We start from the raw sequence: 22,067 nt of genomic DNA on the forward strand, positions 1-22,067 counted from the left end.
TAAAATAAAAAAGACTGACAAAACCAAACACGTACTAGGATATGTACCAAGTGGAACTCTCATACACTGCTGGCAGGAATATAAAATAATACTATCATTTTGGAGAACTGTTTGGCAGTCCGATTTTACATTAAACACACATCTACCCTATGACCTAGAAATCTTATTCCTAGGTATTTACTTACCCAAGAGAAATAAAAACATATGTCTTCAAAAAGATCTGGAAACAACCCATCAACAGGATGGATAACCTGGTATATTCTCATACAATAGAAATAAAAAGGAATGAATATGACACAGCAGCTTGGGTGAGTCTAAAAAACATTATGCTGAGTAAAAGAAGCCAAGCACAAAAGAGTTACACAACATATTTGATTTACATGAAGTTCTGGAGTAGGAAAACTAATCTATCATTAATAAAAATGAGTGGTTGCCTGAGGCAGAGGGTGCGAGGGGGCTGGGGAAGAGAACCAACTAGAAAAAGGCATGAGGAAGCTTTCTGGGGTGATGGAATCATACTACACCTTATTTCAGGTGGTGGATACATGGATATATACAATTGTTAAAACTCACTGAACTGGGCTTTCCCAGGTGGCGCAGTGGTTAAGAATCTGCCTTCCAATGCAAGGGACACGGGTTCGAGCCCTGGTCCAGGAAGATCCCACATGCCACGGCAACTAAGCCCGTGCGCCACAACTACTGAGCCTGAGCTCTAGAGCCCACAAGCCACAACTACTGAGCCCAAGTGCCACAACTGCGGAAGCCTGTGTGCCTAGAGCCCGTGCTCTGCAACAAGAGAAGCCACCACAATCAGAAGCCCATGCACCGCAACGAAGAGTAGCCCCCACTTGCTGCAACTAGAGGAAGCCTGCGTGCAACAACGAAGACCCAACGCAGCTATAAATAAATAAATAAATAAATTTATTTTTAAAAAAACAACAACAACTCACTGAACTGACACTAAAGCTCCTGTGATAACTAACCTATTCCTTGTCAAGAAAGTCAAATGTTATGGGAAACCAAAAAGCACTCAATGGATGCTGTTTAATACATCTTCAGAACAGATGAAGACTGAGAAAATAACGAAGCTTGGAATATGGGGAATTATCACTAAAATGTTCTCTATCATTCTTGATGTGAGTCCACACGAACCTCTTCAACATATGTTCTTCTAGTTTTATTTATAAATGAGATGAAGGGATGCTAACCACAACTAAAATGATATCCTATCTCTCTGCAATCTTGCCTTATTTATATCTCACCCCTTTCTTGAATATTTTCAATGTATATCCATATAATAAGGCATCTAGCTGAAATAACAAAAAAAAAGAAAAGAAAAAAGATGGCAAAGAAGTGAAGAAACTAAATATGAGAAAAGATAGAGAAAGGACTTCCTGTGTTCAAGTACAATCTAGTCAATTTAGTTCGAAAGAAGGAAAAACATGAAGCCATTAAATATGCTCATAATTGAAAGTCAGGGAAATCTTTCAAAAAGTCTCTTCCCCACTGGACATTCCCAGTTCATTCAGTTCTTTCTTTTTTTTTTTTCTTGCAGTAAAAGCTGTAAGAAAATCCCTGAAAGCAACAAAGAGGCAGTCACCCCAAACTGTCTTAGCAATAAATTGGATATCGTGCCAAGTGGCAGAATGTTTAGCTCATGTCTCTATAACATCTCCTACATCTACTCCATTTACTGCAGCACACAGCAACTTCGCTGGCAGTCACCAGCCACAGCCTGAACACTTTAATAATGGTGCATATTATACAGCAAAATCCCTTAGGTATATTTTAAGCCAGTACCTATACTAAATGGGGAAAACCACCAAACAGTTATCCAAAAGGAAACACAAAGTTAAGTGCAGGAAAGGCTGAGGGAATACCATGTACTTCCTGACTAGAAAACAAGGCTTCCAGGCACATATCAGAGCTTTTGCTCACTCTGCAAAGATGTACATTGCGTTGGACTTCCCTAGTGGCGCAGAGGTTGAAAATCCACCTGCTAACGCAGGGGACACGGGTTTGATCCCTGGTCCGGGAAGATCCCACATGCCACGGAGCAACTAAGCCTGTGCGCCACAACTACCGAGCCTGTGCTCTAGAGCCCGTGAGCCACAACTAATGAGCTCACGTGCCACAACTACTGAAGTCTGCACGCCTAGAGCCCATGCTCCACAACCAGAGAATGCACCACAATGAGAAGCCCGCGCACAGCAGTGAAGAGTAGCCCCCATTCGCCACAACTAGAGAAAGCCCACATACAAAGACCCAAAGCAGCCAAAAAAAAAAGTATATTCCCTTAAGATGTGCATTGTGAAATGTATTGCTGTGGAAACAACACTTCTACAACAAGACGACAAGTCAACCTCAAATAAAGGAAATAGCAGGAGTGGTGAAATAAGTCTTGTGTAATGAGTAAGGAACTTCCCACAGGTCTATGCTTGAAGTATGGCATGATTAAGCTGAAATGAAATGTCATTCTAATCACATAATAGACATTACTGTTTGTTTCCGGGGTCAGTTACTTGCTGAACACAAGCTGTGGAACCAAAAACACTCTGCTTTTAAGATTAAGACTGAGAGGAGAATACAAATAACCAAAAAGATAAGAATGAAATCTCCTTAGATCTGAGTTTACCTAAGGCTTTTTAAAAATGGTGATCATTAATAAAAACTATTTATTTATTAATGCATCCAATAAATGCCTATAAATTATTTTCCAAGTACCAGAGTAGACATAAAAAAAAAAAAAAAAGACACAAGGCCTATGCCTTCAAGCTCACAGTGTAGTGGTACACACCAACATGTAAACTGACAGAGTACAGTACAGCAAGTGCTGCAATAAAGGCTTTGAACAGATGCACTGGAAAGGGATATTAGTTCAAGTTTTTAGATGAAAGACACAGACACTAACTCTGGCTGATAATGACAGAAAAGGAATTTATTTAAAAGATACTGGGGGAAAAGAAAAGATACAGGGGGCTTCCCTGGTGGCTCAGTGGTTAAGAATCCTCCTGCCAATGCAGGGGACACGGGTTCAAGCCCCGGTCTGGGAAGATCCCACATGCCATGGAGCAACTAAGCCTGTGTGCCACACTACTGAGCCCACGTGCCACAACTACTGAAGCCCACACACCTAGAGCCCGTGTTCCGCAACAAAAGAAGACACCACAATGAGAAGCCCGTGCACCACATCAAAGAGTAGCCCCAGCTCACCACAACTAGAGAAAGCCCACGCACAGCAACAAAGACCCAATGCAGCCAAAAATAAATAAATTAAATTTAAAAAAAAGATAAGATACTGGGCTTTGCAAGTGTCCACAGGACACATACCAAGCTAGGCCATATCCAGGGCCATAAAACTAATGTCAACAAATTTAAAAGAGGTGAAGGGGATGGACTTCTCTGGCAGTCCAGTGGTTAAGACTCTGTGCTTCCACTGCAGGGGGCATGGGTTCGATCCCTGGTCAGGGAGGTAAGATCCCGTGTGCCATATGACGTGGCCTAAATACATAGATAGATAGATACATAGATAGAGACGTAGATAGATAGATCAGAACAGCAATCAATCAATAAATAAAAGAGGTGAAATCATAAGGAGAGTGTTCCTTAACAACAATGGAATCAAATGAGAAATCAACAACAGAAGGACAACAGGAAAACCTCCAAACACATGGAAACGGAGCAATACACTTCTAAATAATGCATGCATCAAAGAGGAGGTCTCAAGGGAAATTTAAAAATATACCGAAATGAACGAAAATCAGAATACAGCATGACAAAATTCATGGGGTAGAGCTAAAACAGTGCAGGAGGGAAATCTGTAGTACTAAATACATACATTATAAAGAGGAAAAGTCTAAATCATCAGTCTAAAGCTCTCACCTCAAAAATCTAGTAAAAAGAAGAGTAATATAGGGACTTGCCTGGCGGTCCGGTGGTTAGGACTCTGCACTCTCACTGCTGAGGGCCTGGGTTCAATCCCTGGTCGGGGAACTAAAATCCCACAAGGGGTGCAGCGTGGCCAAAAAAAAAAGAGTAATATATATGCAAAGCAAGAAGAAGTAAGGAAATAATAATGAGCAGAAGTCAATGAAATTGAAGACAGAAAGACAACAGAAAAAAAAAATCAAGGAAGCAAGAAAAGAGCTACTTCTTTGAAAGGATCGACAAACCTCTAGCAAGATTAACAAAAAATAGAAGACACAAATTACAATACCAGGAATGAAATCAGTTATCACTACAAATCCCACATACATCAAAGGAATAATAAGACAATGCCACAGAGAACCCTACCCACATAAATTTAACAACTTAGACAAAATGGGCCAGTTCCTCTAAAATCACAAACTAACACAACTCACCCACTATGAAAGAAATAATTTGACAAGCCCTGTAAATATTAAGGAAATAGAACTTAAAAGAAAATCTCTAGGCCCAGATGGTTTCACTGGAGAATCTACCAAACATTTAAACAAGAATTAACATCAGTTTTACCCAATCTCTTCCAGAAAACAGAACAGAAGGGAACACTTCTCAAATTCATTTTATGATACCAAAACCAGATAAAGAGAGTAAAGAGAAAACAAATACCAACATTCCCTCATAAATCCTTAACAAAATATTAGCCAATAGAATTCAACAATATATATAAAAAGAATTATATACCATAACCAAGTGGGGTTTATTCCAGGGATAAAAGCTCAACATTTCAAAATTAATCAATGTATATTAGCATAGGACAGATATATACATCAACAGAACAGAACCCAGAGATAAACTTAATTAAGGTCAATTAATTTTTGACAAAAGTACCAATACAATTCAATGGGGAAATACCTTTTTTCAAAAATGGTGCTGAAACAACTAGATATCCACAGGCAAAAGAAGGAAGTTGGACTCCTACATCATACCATACAAAAAAATTAACTCAAAATTATGCAAAACGTAAATGTAAGCACTAAAGCTATAAAACTTTTGGAAGAAAACATAAGCATTAATATTTGTGATCTTGGGTTAGGCAACAGTTTCTTAGCTAAGACACCAAAAGCACAAGTAACAAAAAAATAACGAAGATTAAGGATTTCATTAAAAACAAACAAACAAACAAAAAAAACCACACAACTATGCTGCTAAGGACATGAAAGTGAAAAGATAACCCACAGAATGAGGGAAAATATTTATAAATAATATATCCGATAAGAAGCCTATATTTAGAATATATAAAGAACTCTTATAACTCAATAATAAAAAGACAGTCCAATTAAAAATGGGGAATGGGGCTTCCCTGGTGGTGCAGTGGTTAAGAATCTGCCTGCCAATGCAGGGGACATGGGTTTGAGCCCTGGTCCGGGAAGATCCCACATGCCACATAGCAACTAAGCCCGTGCGCCACAACTACTGAGCCTGTGCTCTAGAACCTGCGAGCCACAACTATTGAAGCCTGTGCACCTAGAGCCCATGCTCTGCAACAAGAGAAGCCACTGCAATGAGAAGCCAGCACACCACAACAAAGAGTAGCCCCCGCTCACTGCAACTAGAGAAAGCTCGCGTGCAGCAACAAAGACCCAATGCAGCCCAAAATAAAATAAATAAAATAAATTTATTAGGGGCTGCTCTGGTGGTGCAGTGGTTAGGAGTCTGTCTGCCAATGCAGGGGACATGGGTTCAAGCCCTCATCCAGGAAGGTCCCACATGCCATGGAGCAACTAAGCCCATGTGCCACAACTACTGAGCCTGTGCTCTAGAGCCCGCGAGCCACAACTACTGAGTCTACGTGCCAGAACTACTGAAGCCCACGCGCCTAGAGCCCATGCTCCGCAACAAGAGAGGCCACCGCAATGAGAAGCCTGCGCACAACGAAGAGTAGCCCCCACTCGCTGCACCTAGAGAAAGCCCATGTGCAGCAACAAAGACCCAACACAGCCAAAAATAAAATAAATAAATTTATTTAATAAATAAATAAATAAATTTATTTTTTTTTAATGGGAAACAGATTTGAATAGACTCTTCTCAAAAAAAGATATACAAATATCTAATAAGCACATGAAGATGATCAACATTATTAGCCACCCATAAGACAGCACTTCACACCCCCAAAGATGGCTATGATCAAAAAGACAGTGCTGATGAGGATGTAGAAAATAGAACCTTTGTGGAAATGTAAAACAATGCAGTTGCTTTGGAAAACAGTCTGGAATCTCCTCAAATACTTAAACACAGTTACCATATGATCCCACTCATTCCCACCCAAGAGAAATGAAAACACACGTCCACAGAAAAAAACGTGTACACAAACGTTTATAGCATTATTTACAATTGCCAAAAAGTGGAAACTGACTTGAATGTCCATCAACTGATGGATATCCATACAATGGACAATTATGTGGCAATAAAAAGAAATGAAATACTGAAATATGCTACAAAATGAATGAAACTTGAAAATATTATGCTAAGTGAAAAAGCCAGAAACAAAAGACCATGTATTATACATTCCACTTACGTGAAATGTTCAGAATCGGCAAATCCGTAGACAAAGAAACAGACTGGTGGTTGCCTAAGCTGGAAGTGGAAGGAATTGGGGGGTGGGGGGAGGAAATGGGAAGTGACAGGTACAGGATTTCTTTCTGGGGAGATGAAAATTGTCTCAAATGGGTCAAGTAATGTTTGCAAAACTCTGTGACTCTACTAAAAACCACTGATGTGTACACTTTAAATGGGTGAAGTGTACGGTATGTGAATTGCATGACAACAAGGCTCAATTAAAAAAAAATAAATCAACGTTATCCATATTAACAAGCTAAAGGAAAACAAATCACTTGACTATATCAATATATACAGAAAAAGCAGTTGACAAAATTTAACACCCACCCATGATAAAAACCCTGAAAAAATTCAGAAACAGAGGGGCACTTACTCAACTTGATTAAAAGCATCTACAAAAAGCCTACAGCTAACTTATACATTATAGTGAAAAACTGAATGTTTCTCCCTAAGACTGGGAACAAAGCAAGGATGTCTGCTCTCATTGCTCTTATTCAACACAGCGCTGTAAGTTTGAGCCAGAGTAATAAGGCAAGAAAAGGAAAAAGCATACAGAGAGAATAAAGGATAAAACTGACTCTATTAGCAATAATGATTAACTACCTAAAAACCCCAAGGAGTCTATTTTTAAAAATCCTAAAAGTAATATGTGAGTTCAGACAGGTTGCAGGATATAAGATAAACACACAAAAATCAATTATATTTCTATATACTAGCAATGAACATGTGGACACTGAAATTAAAAACACAATGCCAGTGGACTTTCCTGGTGGTCCAGTGGTTAAGAATCCACCTTCTAATGCAGGGGATGCAGGTTCGATCCCTGATAGGGGAACTAGGATCCCACATGCCACGAAGCACCTAAGCCTGCGCGCCACAATTACTGAGCCTGTGCACCACAACTACAGAGCCCACGCGTTCTGGAACCCGAGTGCCACAACTAGAGAGCCCCTGTGCTGCAACTACTGAGCCTGCATGCCACAACTAGAGAGAAGCCCACATGCCTCAACGAAGAGCCTGTGTGCTGCAATGGAAGATCGCATGTGCTGTAACTAAGACCTGATGCGGCCAGATATAAAAAACAAAATAAATATTTTTTTAAAAAACACAAAAAAAACAATACCAGGGAATTCCCGGGCGGTCCAGTGATTAAGACTCCATACTTGCACTACTGAGGGCACAGGTTCAATCCCTGGCTGGGGAACTAAGATCCTGCAAGCTGCACACCACGGCCAAATTTTTTAAAATAATAAATAAAGTCAATTAAAAAGAGATAGAGAGCTGGAGTGGCTATACTGTTATCAGACAACATAGACTGTAGAACAGAAAAATGTTACTGAAGATAAAGATTGATTAAAAATACAATAGCATTTATGATCATTCAAAAGAAAATGAAATATTAGGTACAAATCTAACAAAACATGTATAGGACTTAAATGCTAAAAACTGCAAAATGCTGATAGAAAAACAAAGAAGATCTAAATAAATGGAGATACATACAATGTTCACTGATTGGAAAACTCAGTATAGTAAAGATATCGATTCCCCTTGTATTGACATATAGGTTTGTATTAGTCTGCTTGGGCTGCCATAACAGAATACTATAGACAGGTGACTTAAACAACAGAAAGGCATTTCCTCACAGTTCTGGAGGCTGCAAATCCAAGATCAAGGTAAGACCTCTCTTCCTGGCTGGCAAACAGGTACCTTCTTGCTGTGTCTTCACATGGCCTCTTCTCTGTGAATGTTTGGAAAGAGAGGTTTCTGGTGTCTCTTCCTTTTTTTAAAAAAATATTTATTTATTTATTTGACTGCACCAGGTCCTAGTTGCATGGCACACAGGATCTTAGTTGCAGCTGCGGGATCTAGCTCCCTGACCAGGGATTGAACCCAGGCCCCCTGCACTGGGAGCAGGAGTCTTAACCACTGGACCACCAGGGAAGTCCCTCTTCCTCTTCTTATAAGGAGATGGCTCCTACTGGATTAGGACCCACCCATATGACCTCATTTAACCTTAGTTACCTCCTTAATACCTTATCCCAAAATACAGTCACATTGGGGGTTAAGGCTTCAAAATATAAATTTTGGCGGGGAGGGGGACACAATTCAGTCCATAATAAGGTTTAACGCAATTCCTATCAAAATCCCAGAGTTTTTGTAGATACAGACAAAATTATTCTAAAATTTTAAGAAAAGGCAAAGGAACTAAAATTGTTTAAAAAAATACTTCTGAAAACAAATAATAAAATGGGAGGAATCAGCCTACCAGATTTCAAGATTTATTTTATAAGTCAGTAATCAAGATTGTGGGATTGACACATGTCAATGGAACGGAGAACCCAGAAACAGATAGAACCATAAGCCAAACTGATTTTTGACAAAAGGGCAAAAGCAATTCAAAGACAGCCTTTTCAACAAATGGTGCTAGAAATGGGACAGCATAGGCAAAAATAAATAAAATTTAAAAATTAAAAATCATGCCTTATACAAAAATTCTTAGACACTGGAAGTAAAATCCATAAAAGGAGAAAATGATAAATTGGACTTCATCAAAATTAAAAAATATATGCCCTGTGAAAGATCCTCTTAAAAGGATAAGACAAGCTACACACTGGAAGAAAGGATTTGCAAACCACATATCTGATAAAGGACAAATATCTAGCATTTACAGACAACTCTTAAAACTCAAAAGTCCAAACAATCCGGTTAGAAAATGGGCAAAAGACACGGATAGTCATTTCACCAAAGAGGATATATATATGGTAGAAGAGCACATGAAAAGGTACTTAACACCTTAAGGAAATATATTTACATGCCATTAGGGAAATATAAATTAAAATCATAATGAAGTATCACTACACACCTACTGGAGTGGCTAAAATAAAAAATAATGACCATGCCAAATGTTGACAAGGATGCAGAGAAACTAAAATCCCTTACACACTGCTGCTGGAAACATAAAATGGTACAGCCCCTTGGGAAAAGTTTGGCAGTTTCTTATAAAAACTATACATTCAATTACCACATGACCCAGCAACTGACCCCTCTCAGAACATCTACCTCTGAGAAATGAAATTTTAATTGTGGTGAGCAGAATAACGACTACCACTCCCCCCCCACCCAACCCCCCCGGAATATTCACTTCCTACCCTCCTGGAATCTTCTAATTAGTTATCTCACCTTACATGCAAAAAGGACTTTGCACATGTGATTAAGGGTATTGGACCTTGAGACAGGGGAGATTATCCTCGATTATCAATCTGGGTCCAATCTAATCAAAGGAGTCCTTAAAAGTGGAGACCCTTTCTCAGTTGGGTTAGAGATGTGATGAAGGAAGGAGTAGACATTCACAGTTTGAGAGGGAATCAACCAATTGCTGCTGGCTTCGAAAACAGTAGGGGGTCATGAGCCAAGGAATGTGGATGATCTCTAGAAACTGGGAAGGTCCATAGCTGAAAGCAAGAAAATGAGGACCTTAGTCCTACACTCACTAGGAACACAGACCTGCTTTGATTTTAGCATGGTGAGACCACAGTGTTGGACTTCCAGTCTGAAAAATTGTAAGACGATAAACTTGTGCTATGTAAGCAGCAACATTTGTAGTAATTTGTTACAGCAGCAATAGAAAACTTGTTCACACAAAAATGACACACTTATGGGAACTTCCTGGTGGCACAGTGGTTAGGACCCAGTGCTTTCATTGCTGTGGACCAGGTTCAATCCCTGGTTGGGGAACTAAGATCCTGCAAGATGTGCTATGAGGCCCACCTCCGCCTCCCCCCAAAAACCCCACAAACTCACACACTTACATTCACACAAAAACCTGTACACAAGTATCTGTAAAACTTTATTTGTGATACTGTAAGATGTTACCATAAGGGGAATCTGGGTCAAGGAGTCAAGAAAACTGTGTTATTTTATACAACTGCATGTGAGTCTACAATCTCTCAAAATAAAAAGTTTAATTAAAAAAAAAAGGTATTGGGTTACTCATCAAAATCCAGGAGGATTCAAGAACCAAGCTCAGAGGCCAGAAACAATGCCCCCAAATCACACTGCAGACCTAGACTGATGAGGACGCTGCTGTCATGGACACCATCCACGTACTGTAGCTGGCACCCCTATGTAGGCCCAAGAAGATTTTTGGAGTTCCCTGCCTCTGCCTCACTAGGCCTGGACTCAAAATGCTGGGCACATAGCTGATTCCTGAGGCCAAGGTTCCTGACTGAAAACTAGCTACAAAGGGTGGTGGGAAATCAAGGGTTTTGAATATTCAGCTCCTTGCCTCCCATGAAGGGTGGCATTTATGAAATTTCTTGCAGATCTCTGAGGAGGTGAGACCAGACAGACAAGAAGAAGGTCCAGGATCTTCCCTGGCGGTGCAATGGTTAAGAATCCGCCTGCCAATGCAGGGGACACGGGTTCGAGCCCTGGTCCGGGAAGATCCCACATGCCGTGAAGCAACTAAGCCCGCGAGCCACAACTACTGAGCCTGCACTCTAGAGCCCACAAGCCACAACTACTGAGCCCACGTGCTGCAACTACTGAAGCCCATGCACCTAGAGCCCGTGCTCCATGACAAGAGAAGCCACCATAATGAGAATCCCACGCACCGCAACAAAGAGTAGGCCCCACTCGCCACGACTAGAGAAAGCCCGCACGCAGCAACGAAGACCCAATGTAGCCAAAAAAAAAAAACAAAGACGGAGCTGAACTGAAACTGGGAGTTACAAATAGACTGATATAGATATGAGGGAATTTCACATAAGAAAATTCATGGATGTTTTAGAAATTGTATCAAAAAATATTCCCAGATATTTCGTTTCTGAACAGAACAGGGAAAACCAACAATGGGAACAATGTAGTAAACAGCTCAAAAGAGAAAAGAAAAGCATCAGATATTTAAGATACAAAGTATTTTAATGGTGAAAATCAACAGGTTTTAGGAGAAGCATCAGTTCATATCTGATATGAAAGATAAGTCATCAAATGTATTTTTAAAGAGTACTGGGTATTTCTTCCTATGCTCAGAGTGATCAGAAATATTTCCTTTGAGTTACTCAAATTCACCACTTGTAATGAACAACTTTGTACTAGTTGCAGGGAAACACTTTAAAAAGAGCAATACAGGGTATCTGCCCTTAAAGAACTCACTCTAGTTCAGGCAAGATGAATGTTTAATATAACCTAAACATTTTCCAGATAAAGACCTAGAAATGCTAGATTAAAATATACCAAAAATTATTTTAAATGTATAGCTGAACCCACAAGAAAGAAAGGGAAACCCCCAGGGTGCCTGGATCAAAGAAGGAACTGAAAACCACAGTGGTAGCATGTAAGTTGATATAGTGGTTACAAGGGGGTGAATGGGGTGGGGAAGAAGTTTCAATAACTTCCGCCCTGGGTTTTGTTATCCACATGATAACAGGACTGGTCTTGGACTTATAAAAGGTGGAAGGAACACCAGAACTAAAACCTCAAATAAAGTAGAAGCTACTTTATCCTCAGGGAAAGGACAGACTAGGAAAAATTCACCTAACAGCCCATGGAGCAGACAAGAAAACTTTTCTCCGCTTGGACAGTAGGGAAAAGGGGGAAAAAAGTACCTCCTGAGAACTGGAACCCTGGGCATGCAATCACATGGAGTTGGGGTTCAAAGTTACTTCAATTATAAGAGCTGAGTGTTCTACAAACTTCAAAGCCAAAAAAAATTAACATAAATATTAGCCCAAGCCAGGGCATTTGGTAGAGAATTCATCTGCACTTTTGAGAAATACAGCTTCACTAGGCCATATGAGATCACTCCAAGACAAAACCTTACTAAAGATGAGTAAAGAATACTAAACACAAAAGGAAATAATCCACTATAAGACAACAAATGAAATAAAGACAGCTTTAGAACTCCAAGAACTGATAAAAGAACCATCAGACAGACACTATAAAGGAAGTATACATAAAATGATTATGAATATAAAAGAAAACCTCAAAACCATATGAATGAGATCTTATGAAAAAAACAACAGGCAGATTTGAAAACAAATCAAATAAAAATTCTAAAAATAAAAAACGTAGTCACTGAAATGAAACTCAATGAACAAGTTAAAATAGATTAGGGCTTCCCTGGTGGTACAGTGGTTGAGAATCTGCCTGCTAATGCAGGCGACACGGGTTCGAGCCCCGGTCTGGGAGGATCCCACATGCCACGGAGCAACTAGGCCGTGAGCCACAACTACTGAGCCTGCGCGTCTGGAGCCTGTGCTCCGCAACAAGAGGGGCCGCGATAGTGAGAGACCCGCTTATAGCAATGAAGAGTGGCCCCCGCTTGCCACAACTAGAGAAAGCCCTCACACAGAAATAGAGACCCAACACAGCAAAAATAAATAAATTAATTAATAAAACAAAGGACTAGCTTTTGCCAAAGAATGACTGGAGTTTAAAAATAAATAAATAAATAAAATAAAATAGAATAAACACAGCTGAAGAAAAAGTAAAGAACTAGAACACAGGAAACAGCCAGAAGGCAACTCAGAGAAATAGTGAGATGAAAAAAACCAAAGAAAAGTGAAGTGATACTGAGGACAAAATGAAAAGATCTGACATATAGGAGTTCTAAAAGGAGATAATAAAATGCAAACAGACAATATTCAAAGAGATAATGCCTGAGAAATTTTCAGAACTTTCAAAAGGCATGAAGCCTCAGATTTAAGAAACAAAACTAAATCCACACCATCAACATTGTATTGAAGCTGCAGAAATCCAGAGTCAAAGAAAAGATCTTAAAAGAGCTTTATTCTTCTTAAGGCATGAATAAGAAAGAATAAAATAACTATATTTCATGGTCCAATATTTAAAGGGCCATTAGTGGAACAGCAGTAGAGAGAGAGGACCTGCATCAGGAAAGAGTGTGGGAGGGCAGAGCTGGGCTTGAAAAATGGGCAGGATTCCCATAGATGGGGAGAGATGAGGGCACCTGGGGGTGGGAGTGGGGAGTCTGAATAAGCCGAGGGAGGAAAATGTGGGGCAAAGGGAAGGACTTCTTTCTCGCTGCCAAACAGAGTAACAGAAAAAAGTGTGGTTGGCTGTATAAAGTAGTATGTTGTTCACTAATATTAGGCTAAAGAATTTGAACTTAATAGTAGGTAACAAGGATCAAATTTTTGAGCAAGTGATAGGATCTAAACTGAATTTCTGCCAAAAACCTCTTATCCCAGCAGCAGCACCCCAGGTGCATATAGGAAGAAGGACTGTTGCCTTTAAGTAAATTTAGGAAACAATTCTAATAGTCCAAGCTTTTCAAAAGACTTATTACCACAAAGAGAATCTGCAGAAAGACCCAGAAAAAAGGCAATGGGAATGAAGATGAAATATAGAGAGAAGAGGGGGAGGAGAGGGAGGGAAATAATATAAATGAATATTTATAGACATTTTTAAGGTGGAATTAAAAGGACTTCAAGGATTGGGCAGTGGGCGGGGTGGGAGGGTGGGAGGCAGGAAAAAGAAAGGGAAGAAGACAGCACTGAGGTGCGGACTGAGTGAGTCAGAAAACAGTGGTGGTATATTTTTTTCTCCAGAGACAGACAGGCAGTGTGACCCGGCAGATAAGAACACTGGACTAGAAAGAAGCTTTAGTTTAGGTACTCTCTCTGACAAGCTACTTAACTACACAGACTCCGTTTCTCCAGCATTGTAAAATGGAACAAGTTAGAGAAAATGAATTAAATGTTGGATCACTGTGGTGTCAAGGGGATTCAGAAAAAACTTCCAGCAAGCAGTGAGAAATATGCAGTGAGGGTCTGGAGCTCAGGAGAAAGGCAGTTCTGGAAGGACAGAGAACCAGCAACATAGAAGAGATGGTTAAAGCTGTTGGAGTAGATGAATGACATTATTTAAATGCATAAAGAGAAGAGGCCTGTGAATCTTGAGAAAACTCTACACAAATGCAGAAAAGGTGGCAGTGGATAAGCTTAGAGTCTTATCAGGAAGGGGTGTCCTGAGATAGTGTATCATAATTAGATGACATACCATACTGGGAGAAAGAAGTTGTGTGCCATTTTCCATTGCTAATCAATTTCCCCAAGGATTGATAAAATGTAAGGAAAATACAAGCCTTTATCATGAACTTTCCCTACTATATCTGGGAAGCACAGATCCTTTGCTTTCATTATGGTGCTAACCAAAGTCCTATTCAAAGGAGTTTAAAAAATATGTAACTCCAATTTTATAAAGACAGATACTTCATAATCTAAGGCTTCATGCTGAAATTCTGCTGGGCTCATTCTTGTATGATACTATAAAACACATAGCTAATCCAAGTTAGCCCAATAGGAAAGTTGGTTTCACCACAACAAGACTGAGAAATTGAGGTCCAAACAGGTCCAATGCTACAATCAGAATGATCTTCTGAAATGCCATCAAAAAGTTGGATTTAGTTAACCCACAGCACACACAGAAACATGGCTGGGAAGCAGACATGATGTTTGTGGCTACTGTGCTCTAAAGGGAACTTCTTCAAATCTTTTCTTTGAAACTAGTTACACTAGACAAGAGCCCAAGATCAAGAATGTTTTGTACATGGGATCCCTTAGATCTTTCTAATTTTCACTTCTGGTCCAAATAAGTTATGTCACACTTCTCTCTTTTGGTTCCTGCCCCATACAGTTCACCATTCTGCATGCAGCTGGGGCTAAATGATCCCAGTTTAAAGCAAAAGTCAATGCAAAGTGTGGGTTTTTCCTGCTCATTCTCAAATAAGCAGCTACTAATTGTAAATATTTCAAGTTCAAGTAAAGTCTAACATTCAAAAGGTTGTGACTATTTTTTATGGTCATAAGCATACAGAATTACTATATCTAAAGATTAATGATTGTTCAGAATCTTCCATTCTTAATGATACAGAAATATTAGCCTAGGTTAGAAATAGTAAATTATTTCAGCTGAAATTTATCATAGGTTCCCTTGGGTAACAGGGTTTTGGCAAGAATCCAGAGCTAGTAACTGAATATAGTAAGTGCTGCACCTCACATCAGCCTGATTTTCAATCCCTGACCAAAATAATCAGAACACAGCTTCTCAGCCTCTCCCAAAAGAAAAATCCCCCAATCCAAATTAAATTATTTATCAAATATGCATCTTTCTGTATAATCATAATCTTCCACCAAACAGCAGCAAGATGCCTGTATCAAAATGTGATCAGACCAGGAAGAAACAGAAAATATGAACAGACCAATCACAGGCACTGAAATTGAAACTGTGATTAAAAATCTTCCAACAAACAAAAGCCCAGGACCAGATGGCTTCACAGGCGAATTCTACCAAACATTTAGAAAAGAGATAACACCTATCCGTCTCAAACTCTTCCAAAATATAGCAGAGGGAACACTCCCAAACTCATTCTACGAGGCCACCATCACTCTGATACCAAAACCAGACAAAGATGTCACAAAGAAAGAAAACTACAGGCCAATATCACTGATGAACATAGATGCAAAAATCCTCAACAAAATACTAGCAAACAGAATCCAACAGCACATTAAAAGGATCATACACCATGATCAAGTGGGGTTTATTCCAGGAATGCAAGGATTCTTCAATATACGCAAATCAATCAACATGATACACCATATTAACAAATTGAACGAGAAAAACCATATGATCATCTCAATAGATGCAGAGAAAGCTTTCGATAAAATTCAACATCCATTTATGATAAAAATCCCTACAGAAAGTAAGCATAGAGGGAACTTTCCTGAACATAATAAAGGCCATATATGACAAACCCACAGCCAACATCATCCTCAATGGTGAAAAACTGAAACCATTTCCACTAAGATCAGGAACAAGAAAAGGTTGCCAACTCTCACCACTCTTATTCAACATAGTTTTGGAAGTTTTAGCCACAGCAATCAGAGAAGAAAAAGAAATAAAAGGAATCCAAATCGGAAAAGAAGAAGTAATGCTGTCACTGTTTGCCGATGACATGATACTATACACAGAGAATCCTAAAGATGCTACCGGAAAACTACTAGAGCTAATCAATGAATTTGGTAAAGTAGCAGGATACAAAATTAATGCACAGAAATCTCTTCCATTCCTATACACTAATGATGGAAAATCTGAGAGTGAAATTAAGAAATCACTCCCATTTACCACTGCAACAAAAAGAATAAAATATGTAGGAATAAATCTACATAAGGAGACAAAAGATCTGTATGCAGAAAATTATAAGACACTGATGAAAGAAATTAAAGATGATACAAACAGGGGGCTTCCCTGGTGGCGCAGTGGTTGAGAATCCGCCTGCCGATGCAGGGGATACGGGTTCGTGCCCCGGTCCGGGAAGATCCCACGTGCCGCGGAGCGGCTGGGCCCGTGAGCCATGGCTGCTGAGCCTGCGCATCCGGAGCCTGTGCCCCGCAACGGGAGAGGCCACAACAGTGAGAGGCCCGCATACCACAAAAAAAAAAAAAAAAAAAAAAGATGATACAAACAGATGGAGAGATATACCATGTTCTTGGACTGGAAGAATCAACATTGTGAAAATAACTCTACTACCCAAAGCAATCTACAGATTCAATGCAATCCCTATCAAACTACCACTGGCATTTTTCACATAACTAGAACAAAAAATTTCACGATTTGTATGGAAACACAAAAGACCTCAAATAGCCAAAGCAATCTTGAGAACAAAAAATGGAGCTGGAGGAATCAGGCTCCCTGACTTCAGACTATACTACAAAGCTACAGTAATCAAAACAGTATGGTACTGGCACAAAAACAGAAATATAGATCAATGGAACAGGATAGAAAGCCAAGAGATAACCCACATACATATGGTCACCTTATCGTTGATAAAGGAGGCAAGACTATACAGTGGAGAAAAGACAGCCTCTTCAATAAGTGGTGCTGGGAAAACTGGACAGCTACATGTAAAAGTATGAAATTAGAACACTCCCTAACACCATACACAAAAATAAACTCAAAATGGATTAAAGACCTAAATGTAAGGCCAGACACTATCAAACTCTTAGAGGAAAACATAGGCAGAACACTCTGACATAAATCACAGCAAGATCCTTCTTGACCCACCTCCTAGAGAAATGGAAGTAAAAACAAAAATAAACAAATGGGACCTAATGAAACTTAAAAGCTTTTGCACAGCAAAGGAAACCATAAACAAGACCAAAAGACAACCCTCAGAATGAGAGGAAATAGTTGCAAATGAAGCAACTGACAAAGGATTAATCTCCAAAATTTACAAGCAGCTCATGCAGCTCAATAACAAAAAAACAAACAACCCAATCCAAAAATGGGCAGAAGAACTAAACAGACATTTCTCCAAAGAAGTTATACAAATTGCCAACAAACACATGAAAGAATGCTCAACATCATTAATCATTAGAGAAATGCAAATCAAAACTACAATGAGATATCATCTCACACTGGTCAGAATGGCCATCATCAAAAACTCTAGAAACAATAAATGCTGGAGAGGGTGTGGAGAAAAGGGAACCCTCTTGCACTGCTGGTGGGAATGTAAATTGATACAGCCACTATGGAGAACAGTATGGAGGTTCCTTAAAAAACTACAAATAGAACTACCATATGACCCAGCAATCCCACTACTGGGCATATACCCTGAGAAAACAATAATTCAAACAGAGTCATGTACCAAAATGTTCATTGTAGCTCTATTTACAACAGCCAGGACATGGAAGCAACCTAAGTGTCCATCGACAGATGAATGGATAAAGAAGATGTGGCACATATATACAATGGGATATTACTCAGCCATAAAAAGAAATGAAATTGAGTTATTTGTAGTGAGGTGGATGGACCTAGAGTCTGTCATACAGAGTGAAGTAAGTCAGAAAGAGAAAAACAAATACCGTATGCTAACACATATATATGGAATCTAAGAAAAAAAAAGTCATGAAGAACCTAGGGGCAAGGCGGGAATAAAGACACAGACCTACTAGAGCATGGACTGGAGGATATGGGGAGGGGGAAGGGTAAGCTGTGACAAAGTGAGAGAGCGGCATGGATATATATACACTACCAAACGTAAAATAGATAGCTAGTGGGAAGCAGCCGCATAGCACAGGGAGATCAGCTAGGTGGTTTGTGACCATCTAGAGGGGTAGGATAGGGAGGATGGGAGGGAGGGAGACTCAAGAGGGAAGAGATATGGGAACATATGTATATGTATAACTGATTCACTTTGTTATAAAGCAGAAACTAACACACCACTGTAAAGCAATTATACTCCAATAAAGATGTTAAAAATCAAAAAACGTGATCAGAACATAAGAATCACTGACTGCTATACTTAGGACAAATGACATTCTTTACTGACATTAAAACATTTCGGATATAGGGATATATATATATATATATATATATATATATATATATATATATATATATGTATAGCTGATTCACTTTGTTATAAGGCAGAAACTAACACACCATTGTAAAGCAGTTATACTCCAATAAAGATGTTTAAAAAATAAAAAAATTGGAGGATAGTAACTTCCAACACTATGGACACACAGAGAGAAATAACACACAGCATTTTAAAGAATCTGTAATATACAGTCCCTAAATTGGCTCACGATTGCTCTCAGTGTTTATAAAACTCGGATTTTTACCTGAACTCTTAAATGACTGAGAATTAATTAACTTTCATGATTTGATACAATATGGAGACTACCTATAAGTGATACCCAAACCTTAATTAATTCTTTAACGTTTGACAAATGCACAAAAATGTAGCACTAGATTAATTCTTGAAAAAAAAATCTGTTTTTGGTAAAGGTTTTCAAAGGAGGGGAAATTTTAAGCCACAATGCAAACCAGCAGGTTATGAAGACTCAGTTAACATAATGATTGTGGAGAAACCCTGAATACTAGTAATGGTATGTGGAAATGGGCCCTCCCTCTCATGTAACACTGGAGAGATTTCAAATTGTTCTTGTCTATTTGGCAGCATTTATTATGATTTAAGGTGCACACATTTGATGAGCCAGCAATCCCACTTCTAAGAATCTGTGCTCCAGAAATAACAGCATGAGAACATTAAAAAAATATATGTGCAAGGATTATTACAGAACTATTCATAACTGTAAAATGTGGAAAACTAAATGTTCACCAATAAGGGAATGGTTATTCAAATTACAGAATATTCACACAACAGAATATCATGCAGGCATAAAAAAATGTAGATGTTTATACTGGACCTGGAAAGATGCCCAAGATAAGACTGTTTAAGCAAAAATACAAGCTGCAGATTAAAGGAGAAGAGTGAGTCCATTTTTGTTTTAATGTTATATGATTACAATATACTAGCATAGTAAGGGAAGGACTGGAACATAACTGATAACCAGCTAAAATTATTAGCCTCTGGGGCTGGGAATGAAAGAACAGGCAGGTAGCAAGGAAATTTCACTTCCTTCTTTCTGAAAAAAATTTAAGTGGTAGGACTACAGGTCATTTTTTACTTTCTTATTTGTAATTCAAAAAACAACAGTAAAAGCTTTTAGATCTCAGGGAAAAAATGAGAGAAGAAAAATCATCTTCCACTTTCTAAGCACAATGGTAAAGTTTAAAACAAATTCTAATAAAAGAAAGATGTAGAAATTGTATAACACACAGAAATCTCACACCAAGAGAATAATCTAATTAAAGAATAATGTATAGCACTTATATACCAAATCTTAGGGATGCTTCATGTTCCTGGGATCTTGCCAAAGACAAGCTATCTTTTCAGGGGGACTCTGCCCTCTAGTGTACACTAAAAGAAGCTAAAGCACTCAAAGTAAATCAATAAATTCGTGTTACAACCAAAATATTTCTACTTCATTCCTAGAGCATCACAATCCTCTCCTTAAATGAATGTCTCCATATCCTTATTTCCAAATCAATTTCCTATTATCCTACTGAGTAAACTTTATGAAAGTCATATCTTCAGCTACCTATTCTTTCCATTCTTCCCTACACTACCAAGAAGCACCCAAAGCACTTTCCTGACACCTATTTCACACCAAGAAAAAGATGGCACAACCAAGGGTAGAGGAATATAGCAAAATAAAAGTTTAAAATTTTATAACACATACAGGCACCTGGATCTTCAACTCATAGATTGCTGAAACCTGTTGGCACTTTAACTCAAGGGTAAGGGCAAAGGAAAAAAGAAGGCTCTTTGCTCTGTGTAATAAAGTTCAACTCCTCATAGGATTTTCTAAGAAGACTAGAATTTGTTCAACTCTGGGCAACACTGAAAACCAAAAGGGACATTTCCTAGATTCATAGTATTTTCTGTAGGTATTCAATCCCATCCTGGTGACTGCAAATGAAAAATGTTCTTACTTTGAAAGCTTTTCTATGTTTGGGATCTCATTTAGACACTTACATTGCTTGATCCAAATGTCAAAGAGTCGCCAGAAAAAAGCGGAGGGGGGTGGGGTGGGGGGGGAATAATCACTAATCTCTACATTCATAATTCTTTCACTTTCTAGCTCGACCTGGAACAATCTCTTCAGATCAAGAATGTGAATGAGGGACACTTCCGTGGTGATGCAGTGGTTAAGAATCAGACTGCCAATGCAGGGGACATGGGTTCGAGCCCTGGTCCGGGAAGATCCCACATGCCGCGGAGCAAAGTCCATGCACCACAACTACTGAGCCCGCCAGCCACAACTACTGAAGCCTGTGCACCTAGAGCCCGTGCTCCGCAACAAGAGAAGCCACCACAGTGAGAAGCCTGTGTGCTGCAACGAAGAGTAGCCCTGACTCACTGCAACTAGAGGAAGCCCCCGAGCAGCAATAAAGAACCAACACAGCCAAAAATAATTAATTAATTTTTAAAAAAGAATGAATGAGATGAGATCACCTTTAATAAATTCAAAATATTACAAGTATTCATGGGGAAATCTTTAAAGAATTATTTAATTTCAATTTCAAATCCACTTACTCTGTACCTGCAACACCTGTAGAGCTATACTTAAAAAGCAATTGAAGGGGCTTCACTGGTGGCCCAGTGGTTGAGAGTCCGCCTGCCGATGCAGGGGACACGGGTTCGTGCCCCGGTCTGGGAGGATACCACGTGCCGCAGAGCAGCTGCTATGGCCGCTGAGCCTGTGACTGTCCAGAGCCTGTGCTCCGCAATGGGAGGGGCCGCAACGGTGAAAGGGCGGCATACCTCAAAAAAAACCAAACCAAAACAAACAAAAAATTGAAGAATAAATTAAGGGACTTCCCTGGTAGTGCAGTGGTTAAGAATCTGCCTGCCAATGCAGGGGACATGGGTTCGAGCCCTGATCCAGGAAGATTCCACATGCGGCGGAGCAACAAAGCTCGTGCACCGTAACTACTGAGCCTGTGCTCTAGAGCCCATGAGCCACAACTACTGAGCCCACATGCCCCAACTACCGAAGCCCACGTGCCTAGAGCCCGTGCTCCGCAACGAGAAGCCACTGCAATGAGAAGCCCGAGCACCACAACAAAGAGTAGCCCACGCTCGCTGCAACTAG

At 39.5% G+C, this 22,067-nt stretch overlaps 1 protein-coding gene and 1 non-coding gene across 3 annotated transcripts in view; both read right to left on the reverse strand.

Moving 5' to 3' along the window:
- Positions 1 to 22,067, reverse strand: part of CFDP1 (craniofacial development protein 1) — a 137,401-nt gene that overhangs the window by 78,102 nt on the left and 37,232 nt on the right. The window lies entirely within an intron of this gene.
- Positions 8,410 to 8,481, reverse strand: TRNAW-CCA (transfer RNA tryptophan (anticodon CCA)). The gene has a single exon. It is a non-coding gene; the product is annotated as a tRNA-Trp (tRNA).

Source organism: Kogia breviceps, chromosome 18 (genome assembly GCF_026419965.1).
Source record: "Kogia breviceps isolate mKogBre1 chromosome 18, mKogBre1 haplotype 1, whole genome shotgun sequence".
Taxonomy (NCBI): domain Eukaryota; kingdom Metazoa; phylum Chordata; class Mammalia; order Artiodactyla; family Physeteridae; genus Kogia; species Kogia breviceps.